Raw genomic sequence first — 16,235 nt, 5'->3', positions numbered from 1 at the left:
CATATTCAAAACCTGCTATATCTCTATCCAAGGTCATGTAGGCACCGTCCATTCCAATGCTCCAGAAACTTCTAGAATATTCAATTAATCTCTAGGATTTAATTAATATTCAAGCTTTTTAATTAATTAATACAATAATCTTAATCCATACAACCTAGACCTCATGTCTCACGTCGTAAGAACGTCCTGGAGCTATAAACCAAGCTCAAATGTTCTTAATCCATACAACTTTCAAACCTAACTCTTACATTTATGTCCTAAACCCTACTCAAATCTAATGGCAAGAAATGGTTCCAAACTGTAGAATCTAAGAATCGAGTTTGAATCTGAATCAGAGTAAGTAATCAGAAATTAAATGAAAGATTGAACACCGATGTAAATAAGATCATGATTCAGCTCTATATTACACTTTAGGTTTACAGAGTACAAAAGTAGACAAGACTGTAAAACCTTATCTAACTCTAGTAAAGACTCCTATTTATAGGAGAGTAAAAGCGTATAAAAAAATATACTAAGGACTAGACATCAAAGCTTCGTATAAAATGCCTTAGTAAAATAGATATCAAAACATACGAAGAGTACATACAAAACTTCGACTCTTTACAACCAAACTACCCTTACATTCTCCCCCTTTGTAAATAGAGTTGAAGACTTCAGTTTGTAAGAAGTTGAATGGAGTACAACATTACTCTTCGTATCTCAGTATACCAAGAGATAATTTTTTTAAGTTCCTTCTTGTCACCTTCATTATTCTTCTTTCAATGGTTCATACGAACAATTAAGTTCGTATATTGCGAAGTAGAATATCTTTCAACTTCACTTGCATGGAACAAAAATCTCTTAGACTTTCCTGACTTGTCCTTCCCAAAGAAGACTAAGCCAAAAGGCTTCAAGCATATTTCACCATCAGCATATTTCTTCAAGTCAGCTTGAGTCTTCGAAGGAGCCATTGGTGATGTAATTTCCAGACCTTTTGTTGTAGCCAAATCCACATCTGTCATTGCCAGACATTCATAATAATTCTCGATAAAAATTTTGATGTGAGTAACTCCCAGCTTGTATTCGTTAGGCTCAGTGTTTTGAAGATATGAAAATGATCTTTCCTTCAGCAGTAATGCAACTTGTATAAGATCATACAAGTTCATCAAAGGAAAGTCTGCTATTGTAAACTCGCACAAATCTCCATTTGCCCTGGTTACAATATACTTAATGTTTTGGACTGTGTTTTTGAAGACCACATCCTTCTTTATACTGATGACCTTCTTGATCTTGACTAAGGACCACACTTCTTCTGCAGGCTTGGCAAGAACCGCATGAAATCTTATCTTCATGTGTGTGCCTTCATCCTTCTCCTTGAATTTACTTTCAGCTTTGAATTGAGGCATGATGAACATCATTTCGTTAATTGGAAAGACCAATTGGCTTGCATCCGTATTCGTGACAATATAACTCTGTTTAGGCTTCTTCTCAAACGAATACATGTGATTGAATGCAACCTTGGCTTCAATTGTTTCATAGTTGTAGTTCTTCGATGGATCACCCTTGTTCATACCAGGAGGATCACTGGCCCTCTGAGTCATGATGCTTTGTATCATCCTTATCTTCTCAACTTCTGCATCAGCCTCTGCCTTCTTTTCATCTTTAGATTTTTCAATTAAAATTGACTTTCCCCTTGCCTTCGAACATGATTCCTCTATCACTTCTCTTCTACCAGTATCAATAGATTTACCAATCACAATACCTTTCGAAATTGGTCTTGTAATTGGCACAGTTTTAACAATTGTAGAAGTGATAGGACCAGCAGTTGCTATCACTGGTTTTGAAGTTGGAATTTTGGAAGGAAACATCTTACCCACAACCTTCGCATCTTCACCACTACCCTTCGTACCTTCGAATTTCTTTTCTCCCCCTTGCACCCCTGTGCTAGCAGGTGGGGCATCCATCGTAGGAAGAAGGCTTGATATTCTGGAAAGAGGAGCCAACTGCTGAATAAGTAAGGCTTTGAATTTGGAAAATTTGTTGATAAGATCTTCAGAAGAGAGTAAAGAAGACGAAGCATGTGCAGAAGATAAAGCTTTAAGCTCCTTTAGCATTGAAAAAACCTCCATTAAATTTTTATTCTCATTTGTAGAAAGTTGAGTAATTTGAGGACTCAAACTTTCGTACAACTTTGCGAATTTAGTAACAACATCGCAGATGATACCCACCTTTTGATTTAGAGATGCAAATTCAGTACGAACATTTGCAATCTCTTTCTCCATATCTTGATGCAGTTCTTGGAGTTTGTAATTGACATCTTCTCTCACCTTCTTCACATCTTGAATAAAAAAAATATGTCGTTCCTTTGCAATTGATTTTAACGACTTCAGATCACCATTAAATGTAGATTTCTGAGCATTGCACCTCAGCTCATTATTCTGATCATAAATGTCAATTTTGTCGAGAAGACGAGACTCAGAATCCTTAATCATGCCAGAAACTTTCGAAGAAAGCCTTCCTTCAATAATCTTCAGCATACCATCAACTTCAAGACTTGTTACAAAATTTCCTCCCCCAAGATCTGCCTGAGACTGAAGAATTGAATTGAGTTTGGTATTCAATATCTTGAACTGTTTCATTGTCATTAGCATATGATCTGGAAAGTATGTCTCTTCTTCCTTAAACTCTAAATTTTCAAAGGTTCCGCCAAAACCTTCGGAGTCGTGTTCTGTTTCCATGAAAGAAGAATCTTTGATTGGAAAAGTAGTGGTAGGTGGATCATTTGATTGTGAAGAAAACAGAGATATGAATGGTTGTTGAATAATAGTTGCAAAAGTAGGAGAATCGGTTGTGGATGTTGTTGGAATGATAGGTGTAACCTGTGAAGATAAAGAAACAACTGTGTCTGGTGTAACATCCGAAGATTTACCTTTGTATTCAACATGCAAAGCATCCTCACCCATTGTGACTCTTGCATCCATATTAGATATGTTTACAATAATGTCAGAAGTTTGTGCCTCCACAGAAACTGTCTTGGCAATCGAAACTTCGGGTGGTATTACAGTATCTTTTTGAAGATCAGCTTCTGGTGTCTCTGGAATGGTTTCAATTTCATTAGCTGTAGATTCGGATGAAATAAACACTCTTCCCTTCGTCTTCTTTTTTGAAATATGTTTGGCCATGTCTGTTGCCCTTCGCTTATTAGAAGACGGTGATGCAGGGGCAGGAATCTCACGAAAAATGACTCGATGCGAAACCTGTGGTTTATGAACAACATTGGTCAATGGTGAGTGACTCTTGTGCTTAGAATTTATCTTGATTCTTCTAAAAACTCCAGTCTTTGAAGGAATAATTTCCTTTTTAGTCGCAGGTGTGTCAGCAATATCAACATTTGGTTGGATTGGCTCAGGCTCCGAGATTGGTACTTTCTTTGGACTCTTTGCTGATGTAGATAGGCCTGGCAATGGAGCGGGTTTTGACCCTGATCCGATCCAAACCCTTAACTATTATATGGGTTTGGAGCATAGTTTTTGATCCGTTTACCCGTTAACGACCCGTACCCGCTAACCCTTTTATTAAAAGGGTTGGGTATGGATCATCACCGATCCGCTCCGTTTATAACCCGCCCCATATAAATTTTGGAAATATAAATTTATATTTTATATTACCTAAAGTTTACAATAAATTCCAATCAGAAGTCCAAAGAGAAAAGGCTAAAGACTAAATTGTTTTTACATAGGACTCGAGGACTTAACTTGTAGACTTCCAGTCTTCTCCCAAGAGTCATGATTTCATTTCATTTATATTTCATCATGTAATCACCAATTTCATTTATACATCAATAAGGTAATTTATCAACCAGAAGAAAGTTTGTAATTGCTATTCTCTATCAATGCAATCGACGATCAAAAACCAACTGGAAGTAACTAAAATAATGATTTTAATTCCAATAGAAAGTCCTCGAGTACATAATGTGTTTTCTAAATCAAAACTTAGTTTTATTTAATAAATGTGATTTTATGATTTAAGTAAAATGTGTTTGATTATTCAAAAAACTTATGGGTTACGAGGCGGGTTTGGATATCTGTTGATTCGGTGGATAAGGGTATGGGTTTGATTATTTAAAACCCTGCGGGTTACGGAGCGGGTTTGGATAGGGTTTTGAAATTTGTTAAAAGGGTTTGGATCAAGGTCGATTCGCTCCAAACCCGCCCCATTGCCAGGTCTAGATGTAGATTCTTTAATAGATTTCGTAGAAGATTCAGCAACAACCTTCTTCGAACGTTTTGATTTCTTCTCTTCCTCTCTAGCCAATAGAACCCCAGTTTCAACAGAAGTATCAATGTTTTGCAAATAAGTAATAAGAACGGTGTTGGTGGGATCAACTCTCTTCAGCATAGCATCCAGAATGCGAGCAACAAATGGGAATTCATTTGTATCGTCAGCTGCATCCTTCAGACAAATATATATATGAAATACCGCATTTTCTTCATTTGCTGGTACCAAAACTCCTTCTTTCTCATAAAAATACTGTAAGATCAAGCTCCAATAACGGGCACACGAAATGCCATTAATAGCATTCGTATTCTTTATATTTTTTCAAGAGCTCCTTCCATAACTGAGTAGAATAATCGACCTGAAGATCATAGTATAGACCTGCAACCATTGCATAAACTTCCATCCGCCCTTTATCCAACCCAACAGTTTTTCCGGTTAAGCATCTAAGAAAAATTCCGAACAAGAAATTCCATACACTCGGAAGTCCTGACTTCTTGAAATCACTAATCTTTGTCAACTGGGGTTGATGACCCATTTCATTTAACATATGAACAATTTGTGGGAATGTAGAAGAGACGTATGGCGGAGAAATAGGTATCTTGAGAATTTGGCAGAAAAGCTTCTTGGAAAGTCTAACCTTCTTATCATATACCAGATTAAACAAAATTGAATCCAAGGCTTTAGAGTAAGTTGCTGTTGATCCCGCTTGAGACAACCATGAGAGAGGAACAGAGAATGAGTTGAACATGGCTTTGGATAAAACAGAACTTTTCAAAGCAACGATAAGCATTTTCAATTCTTCAGGATAGTGAGACACGTTGGTTTCAACTTGATAATTTGTTCCTTGAATCTACATGATCGGCAATGAAGTTACATCATTAGTGGTATGAGACAAAGTTGCATCAGGATTAGCAATCGGCATTGTTAGGGTTTGAGAGTTGGATGTTTATCAGAGAAAATTTGGGAATATGAAAGCGTAAACTGATAATGAACCCTTGAATCCCCTTTTATATGTAACGCTGAATTTTGAAATCAAAGCGGGATAAGCATTTAATGATCTGTGACGTGTCACCGTGAAACCCGCGTCGTGATGATGAAAAAGTAACCATGTGTGATAAAGTAACTGTCACATCTCCTCAAAACCCGCACAGAATTCAAACAGTCACTTCAAACAGCCTGGATTGTTTGCCCCAATAGAATAGTAACCGTCGGAACCCTTCGGATGGAGTCAAGGGTCTTTTACTTTATGGTTTTAAAGTAAAATCATTTGCCAGATTTTTGAAATCATCAGCCTGAGTTGGTATTACTCAGAACCTCAAGGATTTCGTGTGTGTCAAGTGTGTCAAAGAATAAAGATAAGAAGCAAACTAAATTTTTTTGGATATTTAGTGATGTCAAAAATTCAATTTGACACGAACGCAGTTAAACCCCGGGCAAAGATTGCTTCGTTAATTATCAAGAGAGATAATCAACAGCTTGTGTATTTTCCCGTGATTTACAATCGAATACTTGTGAATAAGTATCGAAGGGCTTCTTTTAAAAGGCTTTTGAGGTGGTTCAATAAATTTTGTTACATATCAACCAAAACATAAGGTGAGTAATTGTAACAGAAATTACTTGTTTGACCAGTGTAGTCAGTGACAAGTTTGCTTTGAAAAACTTTTAAGTAACAAGGAATTTCAGATAAAACTCACTCTGAAATCATATTCAAGAAAAATTGTATTCTGGATCCTGTTGGGTAACAAACATCATGTGTTTCGAATGCTTGATCAAGACCACACATAAGAATTGAATATGATTTGGAGTTTCGAACGAAGGTACAGAAACAAATGTTTCGTTAAAATTTGGAACTAAGTTCCCCGTTAATTCCTTAAAGGTTGATTAAATTGGGTTTCACTTCCATCATGGTCTCATGATGTCTGATCATAAACACAGATTTGTGATATATCTAAGTTTTGATTGGTTTGATCAGCAACCTCTTGGACATATGTCTTCGTGTGTGATGGTGTAAGAACTTTAAGATGAAAAAGATTTGTATACGAAGAAACATGTACCTCTGTTATATTGGACCAAACAGAAAACTCCTAACTCATGTGAGAAGAGTAAGGTAGAATAATACGAATGTAAGCCTAATTGGGAAGAAATCTTCGTATGAAAATTTCATTAAGGCTTTCAAACATTGAGTCATTTTGAGGCTTCGGACAACATGCAGCAGCATGCTTCTAGGGACATCCTAACTAGTTAAAAAATTTAAAATTCAAAGAATAGAATGAAAATGTACCTCACCCTAGAACTGTAAGCCTTGTCCACTTCGTATCTTCATGAAAATCTGCAACATCCTACTTAAAAAAAACAAAACAAAATCTTTTTGTTGTTTTTGATTTTTCAACAAAGAAGAACAAAATAATAAGAAAATCTTTTTGATGTTTTTAAATTTTTCAAAAATTAAGAACAAAACAATTAAAAGTACTCGTTGCAAATATTCGAAGTTTTTTTTAAATACCAATAACACGAATTCGAAGCATTTGAAGAGTTGATTGTGAACAGTAACCTCTGAATACTTAATGATTTTTCTTTGTTGTTTTCTTGTAATCATTGTTTGTCTTTTTCGCATGGAATTGAATTTCCATCAATCATCCCCTGCAAACGATTTTTCATCCAAAGCTTTTGTGAAAATATCAACCAACGGATCCGTTGTTTTCACAAAATGTACTTCAATATTTCCTTCCTCCACATGATCATTGATGAAGTGATAAAGAAGAGCTATATGTTTCGTCTTTGAATGTTACACATGATTATGATAAATTCTTATTGTACTTAGTGAATCACAATATAAAGGAATCTTTTTCATGTTAATTGCATAATCACGTAATTGACTTTGAATCCATATTATCTGTGAGGTGCAAGCAGCATCAGCAACATATGCAGCTTCATCCGTTGAGATTGAAACACATGTCTGCTTTTTCGATTGCCAGCTCACTAACTTACCATCGAGTAATTGACATCCTCCACTTGGGCTTTTCCTATCAAGATTACAACCTCCCAAATCTGCATCTGAATATGCTTGAGTAAAGAACCCTGTATTCGAAGGATACCACAATCCTAGCGAAGAAGTTCCTTTGAGATAACGAAGGATATTCTTTACAACAGTGATGTGACAACTCTAAATTTATTCCGTCACTGTATTCCATTTCCGTTAATAAAATTTATTTTTATTAAAATTTTCTGTTAACTTTTGGATTAAGTTAATTAAATTGGGACTTTTATTTTGACTTCATAAGTGTCGGAACACATTAGAAACACGTTAAAACACCCTCGATATTCATTTGGAACAGTTTTAGTTACAACTAAGTCGGGTTACGACAATATAATTGGGTAAAATTGTAAACCCCCGTTTAACGTCGGTATTGGGTGGATTCCCACTTGGCTACAAGCTCAAGCCTTATATAAAGGCTGACTGACTTCATTTAAGCTTTTTCCCACCTCCTCATAACTTTCTCTCTATACTCTCTCTTTAAAACTCGAGTTTTGATCCAAAAACGCCCCTTCAAACTCCAAAAATCATAAGTAATCTATCCTAGCTTGTTGTTTAACTTGTTAAGCATGCAAATCTATGTTTAAATCATCCAAAACACTCAAGAACTTGTGTTTACGGTTTGGGAACATCTCCCAAAACCGTAAACTCCCTTAAAGGGGGTTTTGAAGCCCCAAAACCCTTCAAAATCCTTTCTAGTGTTTAGCAAAGACTTAAGGACTTGCATGTACGAGCTTAGAACACCAAAATCATGTCAGTTGAGTAGCAAACGTGAGTTTATGGTCCAAGAACATTCTTGGACCATAAACACACCTTCATGGACCATAAACACCTTTTAAGGTGTTAAATTGCCCCTTAAACACCTCCAAAAGCTTCCATGAGTGCCTAGAACCTTGTATTCCTTCATGTGATGCACCAAAACATGCCCAAATGAGCAACACTTGAGTTTATGGTTTGGGAAGGTCTCCCAAAACTGTAAACACCTATAAAGGGTGTTTAAGTGCCCTTAACACCTTGAATTGCTTATATTTGGGTCTAGAACTTTGTATGCTTAACCTACAACCACCAAAACGCATGAAGAATGAACCAAGCTTGATTTTACGACCATAAACTCATGTGTTTACGGTAGTAAACTCCCCAAGGGTCCTTCAAGAACAGTAAACCCCTTTTCCAAGGTCAATTCAAGTCCCGATCACTTCCTAAGCCTTTGATTCAACCGTAGAACCTTCCCTTGTGCATTGTAAGACCTTTAAACATCCAAGAACACACCAACCATGATTTTATGGCCATAAAATCAAGGGGATATGGTCTTTGGACCGTAAACACCCATAAGGGTTTACTCTTGAAGAGTAAACTCCTTATCTAGGCCCTACACACCTTTAGATGCAACCTGGATCATTCTTAACAGTTGAGATAAAGTGTTTTCGTGCCTCGGAGTGTATTTTCTTAATTAATTAGTAGTTCAACGTCTAATTAGATACAATTATGTATCTCCTTATGTTACATAGGAACCTCGCGCGTGTTCAAGCCCCGAACTGACACTTAGCATCCTAACCGACACATTTCTCGACTGGTGAGTTCATACCCCTACACCTTTTCCCGTGTTTTCAATGTTTTCAGGGGGGGGGGGGGAATACAAGCAAAAGTACAAGGATATATTGTACTCAAACTTATTATTTCATTTGAAATGTTTCATATTCCTTATGTTTTTAACATTGGAAACCGTATTAACCAACCGTTTAACTTGTAGAGTTAGTTTTCAAACTGTTTGTGAACTCGATATAAAATGTTATATTTTATATTTCACAAATGATTTTTCCACATCATTACTGTTAAAAGCATTAGATTAGAACTTTTGATATGTCCTCTGAAACACTCCACAGAGATACGCGAGTGGAGGACCACCTTTGTAACCAGAATCTAAAACAGGATTTTCCGCATTATTACTTGTAAATTCGTTAATCTTAAAAATTGGAGACATGTCCTCTGAAATACTCCACAGAGATACGCGAGTGGAGGATCGCCTCTGTAACCAGAATCTCCTGGATGGAGAGCGTGACTTGAGTGTATAGATCTATACGGGGCTGACTACCCCGCACCTCGCTGCTAGCTACAGTGGGACCGACAGGTCTACGGGTGACAAAAGTCATAAGATGATACTGGACTTCTTATTGCCATATCTAGTCTATTGTATGATTATGGAACTCGCAATTTAGATAACGGAGATTTACTTGTTAGTAATAATGAACCTAGTGAACTAATCTCAAAGTAATAATTGTTTTGATTACTAGAGGGTATCAGTAATACCCTTAGGTATTAGTTCACAACCTACTTATTAGTTTTATATACGTGTTAGAACTAATATACTTTCCAAGGATAACTAAACTTTCAGGGAAACTTTACTTAAACGCTACAAGTATGGTAGATACTTGTACATTTCATTCCGAATCGACAACCAACCATCAACTTTTTAGGAAAATAAGGGTTTTTCCTGGGATAACTTAACTTTTCATAGATAGGTTGTTTAACAAATGGATAACCAAACTTCTTTTATAACAAAATATGGGATTTTCTTGGAAACAACTTTTCACAAACTTAAAGGAACATTTTTCTTTCACAGAAACAAACCGCTTATGAACTCACCAGCTTTATGCTGATATTTCTAAAATTGCTTGTATTCTCAGGTCAACGTTAGACAGGTATCCCGCAAATTTTTGGAGAAGATGGAGCATTTTAGCAGTCTCGTCTTTACTTTTGTTATACTAATGTATAGATAAAACATGTATTACTTTGCTTTTCAAACAAATGTAAATTTCCTATGTAATGTAATGGTTGTGTTTACCATGCTTACTATGTATATTGGTTATGATACTTTACATGACATCCTCCACCCCGAAATGTTTCCACCATCGGTTTCGGGGTGTGACAAGTGAGATGTGGTTCTCGTGGATTTGCTTGATACCTAGCACAATTACATACAGAAAACATGATATCAGTTCTACTAGCAGTTAAATAAAGTAAAAATCCAATCATGCTTCTGTATAAAGTAAGTTCAACTGTAGGTTTATCTAACAAAGGAGTTAGTTTGATCCCAGTTTCCATTGGAACTCGTAACTTTGTGCTATTCGTTAATCCAAACTTCTCTAGCAGATTCTTCGTATACTTTTCTTGGTTAATGAAGATTCCTTCTCTGCTTTGACGAATATTTAGACCAAGAAAATTATTAATTTTTCCCATCATGCTCATTTTGAACTAACTTTTCATCAAGTCTTCGAATTCTTTAGACAAAGCAGGGTCAGTTGATCTAAAGATAATATCATCAACATAAATTTGAACAAGCATCAGACGATTCCCAACTTTCTTATGAAATAATGTGGGGTCAACTGATCCTTGTTTAAATTTAGATTGCTTCAAAAATGAAGTAATAGTTGCATACCAGGCTCGTGGTGCTTGTTTCAAACCATAAACTGCCTTATCTAAAATATAAACATAATTAGGATGTTCTTCGTTAACAAAACCTGGAGGTTGTTCCACATAGACAGTTTCTTCGAGCTCTCCATTCAGAAAAGCACACTTCACATCCATTTGATAAACATCAAAGTCTTTGTGAGCTGCATAAGATAAAAATATACAAACTGCCTCGAGTCTTGCGACAGGGGCAAAAGTTTCTTCGTAATCAATTCCTTCTTGTTGAGAGTATCCCTTAACAACAAGTCTGGCTTTTTTCGAATGATATTTCCATCTTTGTCAGTTTTGTTTTTGAAAATCCATTTTAACTCGACAAATGAAACATCATTTGGCTTAGGAATTAATCTCCAAACTTTATTTCTTTCAAATTCAGACAGTTCGGATTGCATTGCAACAGCCCAATCTAAGTGTTCCATTGCAATCTTTACTGTCTTTGGTTCAATTTTAGAAATAAAAACATTAAAAATGCAAAACTCTTGATGAGTATTTAATACCTCATTCTTTGTACGAATTTGAGCCCTTGTTAAAACTCCCTCTTTTGGATTTCCAATTATTTGTTCCTTCGGATGATCTTTTATCCATTTGTCCATTGGTGGATAAGCTGGATCGAAATCCAAAGGTGCGTCTTCGTACAACTCATCATTATCTGAACCTGCAATTGAACAAACATCATTAACATCATGATAATTTTCATTATTTTGTAATAGCTCCTCCTCACCGTTAGCATTTAATCTCTCCCCATCAGTATCAGCATTATCTCTCTCATTCTCCCCCTCGAAAGAATGCTCCCCCTCCATCAGAGTGTTCGAATCCAAATGCTCCCCCTCCATTGGATCATTTTGAATACTTTCGCCTATTTCTTGAGGAGATGATGTTGAATCATTAGTAAGCTTTGAATGTTCAGGAATATGATTATCATGAGCTTTTTTTTCTACATTTCCAGCATGATCTAAAAGTCCAAATATCAAATCATAATCAATATCCAAGATTTGCATTGGTTCAGATTCATCTTGATTTTCTTTCAAAATTGGAAGATTTTGAAATTGTTGTTGTGATTGTTTGATATAATAATCATCAAACATAAGATTAAAAGTTTCTTCCACTTTTCGTGTACGCTTGTTCAATACATGATATGCCACTGAATTATGCGAATACCCCAGGAAAATCCCTTCATTAGCTTTAGCTTGAAATTTCGAAAGGTTATCCCTGAGATTCATAATAAAACACCTGCATCCGAAGACATGAAAGAATTTCACATTTGGTTTCCGATTATTTATAATTTCGTAAGGTGTAATATTAAAACGTCGATGAATGAAAGTTCGATTTTGTGTAAAACACGCAGTGGAAACTGCCTCAGCCCAAATATATTGTGGTAAGTTCGCATATGCCAACATAGTTCTTGCAGCTTCCCATAAAGATCGATTTTTGTGTAAAACACGAAATGCCTTTTTCCACTAAAAATGAATCAAGAACATTGTTCTTAAACTCAGTTCCATGATCACTCTTGATTTTGCGAACAAGCTTTTTCAAGGTTAGTTCCATTTTCTTGATGAAGTCAATCATGATTTGTACCACTTTGGATTTTAATCTGAGAAAGTAAACTCACGTGAATTTGGAAAAATCATCAACAATAACTAAGATATATCGTTTGTTGTTGAGATTTGAAACAGTCGAAGGACCACATAAATCAATATGTATAAGCTCCAGTGGTTCGACAATTTTTGAATCAATTGTGATCGGATGACCTTATTTATGTTGCTTGCCAACTTCACAAGCTGCACATAAGGAATCATTATCAAACTTAAGTACAGGTAAACGTCTTACCAAATCTCGCACAACAAGTTTGTTGATATTTCTGAAGTTGAGATGTGAAAGTCTTTGATGCCAAAGGCAGCTCAGATCTGATGTTGCTTTTGAAAGAAGACATACAACAGGTTTACCCACAATTGGATTGATGTCCAAAGTAAACATGTCACCCTTCCATTTGGATTTCAAAAAAACTTCTTTTGTGTAAACATTCGAAATAATGCTTCCTTCTTCATTAAAAAATATTTGATTTCCAGTGCCTACCACAAGTTGTGATACACTTATCAAGTTGTGTTGTAAACCTTCAACATAAGCATCTCGATTCACTGTGAATTTTCCATTCGTGATTTTCCCATATCCTTTGACTTGACACTTTTGATTAATACCAAATTTAACAACTCCAACATATTTCAAGCTTCGAAAGTCTCTAAGATTCTCCTTCTTCCCAGTGATGTGACGAGAGCAACCACTATTGATGTACCATTTATTATCATATTGCTCATCACAAAGTACCTGCGATCATTGAAAGAATTTAGGTACCCAAGGCTTTTTGGGTCCTTGGAAATTACATTTCAACAATGATTTGAAAGAATAATTGTTGAGTAAATCACAAACTTTAGTTTTGAGACTATTAATAATGTCCACATCTTCATTTGTAGGGATTGAAACATAAAGTTTTGTTTGTTTCGTATGATTACTTATATCACCCTTCGGATTCTGAGTTTGTGATTGTTCAGTCTTCTCTTTTATGACTGGTTTCCATGCTTTTACCACAATCTTCGAATCCTTTGATGACGAACTGCCATTTTAAGAAGTATTTACATACTTCTCATAAGCTTCGTTGATTTGATCTTTCGAATATTTACTTGATTGATAAATTCTTCCTCTTCCTTCGAGCCAGTGATCAATATTCTTTCGTGAAGTGATCCCTTTTTCATGCGAAGCTTTCAATGTTTGTTTCTTCGTATGATTAGGAAAATTTGGCTTTTGAGGAACAAAATCAATTTTTGGTTTTGAGACAAATGATTCAGCATAGGAAGTATCAACTGTTGATTTAAAATGTTGACGTGGAGAAAAAAACTTTGTTGAATTAAAATTCAATGAATTATCAGAAATCTTGCTTGAAATGTTGGATTTTGACACTTTCGAAAACTTTGGGGTTGTTTTCACTTCAAACTTAGTATGAATTTTTGGAATATAAACTTGGTTTACTTTTGAAAAAGATGATTTTTTCACTTTGAAAATATATTTTGAGGACGTTGATTCAGACACATTTTTGCTTGAATAAGCAGGAGTTTTCTTTTTGTCTAAATAATGGTTTGAACTCACAGACTTAACTGTTTTTGACAAATCAGTTGACGTTTTTCTAGACTCGATTGTTTGCCAAAATATTTTCTTTCGTGCTTGTCATTTTGAAACATTATTTTATTTTGAAAATTTTTCAATTTGTTCTTTAAATTCTTTTGAATTTAATTTGACTCCACTTTTTGTTTCCTCAAAAATTGGTTTCGTGACTTCTTTTTCAGGTTTTGATTTTTCAACCCATTTTCTCTGAGATTTTTGTTTTTGGAAAACATATGAATTCTGCGTTAGGTTCTTTTCAACTGTGCTTTGATTTGTGAAGAACCCTTCATCTGATGTTTTCAAATTGTCTTGTTCCACCATTTTCTTGAATTCTGGTATAACATTTTCAATATTTCCAGTTGTTACGAACACTTGGTTTGGAAACACGACATCATCTGAACACTTGAAAATTGGATACACCACAGTATTTGTTTCAAGATAAAGAGCGCCTTGTTCTTTCAACACTTTTTCATACTTTTGTGTATCACCATACACCTGGTCAACTACAATTCGAGGAATTTTTTCACTCTTTGAAAATACCTTTTCCTTCGAATGTTGCTCATCTTTTTCATCATCACTATCATCTGTTTGACCGTCTCTGATTTCCACGAAGTCCAAATCATAAACTTCCAAAGTTGAGGGTTGATTAGTATCATTCTTAACCAACAAATCATTAACTTTTTCTTTCCCTTTAGATGAAGATGCAACATTAGTAATAGACAACTGAGAACAATAAACATCCTCAAGATCACTAATTTCATTGATATTATTAGAATTATCTTCAATATCAGCAAAATTAGATTGAACATCAGATGTTGAAGTTTCAGTCTTTTTCAAAATGTGAATTTGTTCAGACTTAGTCAAAGTATCATTTACAATTTCAACTAATTCATTAGCACAAGACATTCATCTACTTTGACTATTCCATATCTATATCTATCATCAGGAATTTTGTCAAATTCAACTATTTCTTTCTCACAATCATACGAAATATTATCTACCTTAGCTCTTTCGTAAGCTAAAAAAGGCAATAACTTTCTATGTTGTTCTTTACTTATCTCACAAGAATGATGCAATTCTGTTAATTTCCCATACAATCTTTTAGCTGAATTACAATAAATGTTTCTTTGTGCTAACAACAATTTTATTTCACTTGCCAAATTATCCCTATCAATCATAATGTTTATAATTTGAAGTTCTAAACAATCTACTTTTGTGTTTTTCAATTCGAACTTCTTCTCTGTCTCTAACAACTATATAGAAAGCTTCTTAGCCTCATTGCTAGCAGACACCACAATTGAATCAAAATAAGTAACAGTTTCATCAAAAGATACCAATTCAAAATTATAAGCATGTACTGGAATATTAAAAGATTCAAGAATGTTGCGTACCTTTGTTGTCATTGGAGATTTGTCTGCATCCTTTGATACGAAGCATCTTCTTTTAACTTCGTATGCTTCCTCATCCGATTCCTCCTCAATCTTCGCAAACATTAGTCAATGTGTTGGATTTCGCATCTCCTCATCATCTGATCCAGATGACCAGACTTGATAAGTTCCACCATCATCTTGTTCTCCCATGGCAACCAATGACAATTTCTTTGCCTTCGCACGAACCTCTTCCAGTCTTTCAGCATAGTAAGCTTTATCTTTTACCTTATTTTTCTTCTCATATTTCTTCCTCAACATGCAATCATTGGCTAAATGATTGGCACCGTTACAGTAGTGACAGTCTACTCCAGTATCTCCTTTCAATTTCTTCTCAATCTTTCCCTCAACATTCTTTGCATCCTTCTTCTCCTCCTTCTTTTTCTCATCCCTTGCAGTTTTATTCACAAAACTTCCTTTGATCTCAGATGAATTGATCTTCGAATTGAATGGCTTTTTGAAGAACTTTTTGACTCAATTGTTTGAATAAAATGCTATTGCTTCATCACTAGAATTCATGATGAATCCCTCTTCTCCATCAATATCACTTTTCTCATGAACTTCTTTCTCAGTCATTGTTGAAACCAAAGCTAATGGTCCTCCCAAGCTTGCCTTCGTTTCTTCAGCAATTTCGTTCACTTCATTTTCGTGTGATTTTAACTGATTGTACATATCATTCAAAGTTGACGTATCAAAGCTTTGTTGATTTTTGACCATCATGCTGACATTTCGCCACTCCTTTCTCAGACCCATAACAAAGATGAGATTGAACTCCATGACTGATCTGGTGATTCCATATCGATTGCATCGACAGATCAATTCATTCTGACGATCGTAATACGCCTCTATTGTTTCACTTTCTTTCTATTTGAAGTCTTTCAATTCCACCAAACATTGTT

Source organism: Lactuca sativa, chromosome 3, assembly GCF_002870075.4.
Source record: "Lactuca sativa cultivar Salinas chromosome 3, Lsat_Salinas_v11, whole genome shotgun sequence".
Taxonomy (NCBI): Eukaryota; Viridiplantae; Streptophyta; class Magnoliopsida; order Asterales; family Asteraceae; genus Lactuca; species Lactuca sativa.
Note: the sequence above shows the minus strand (reverse complement) of the source record.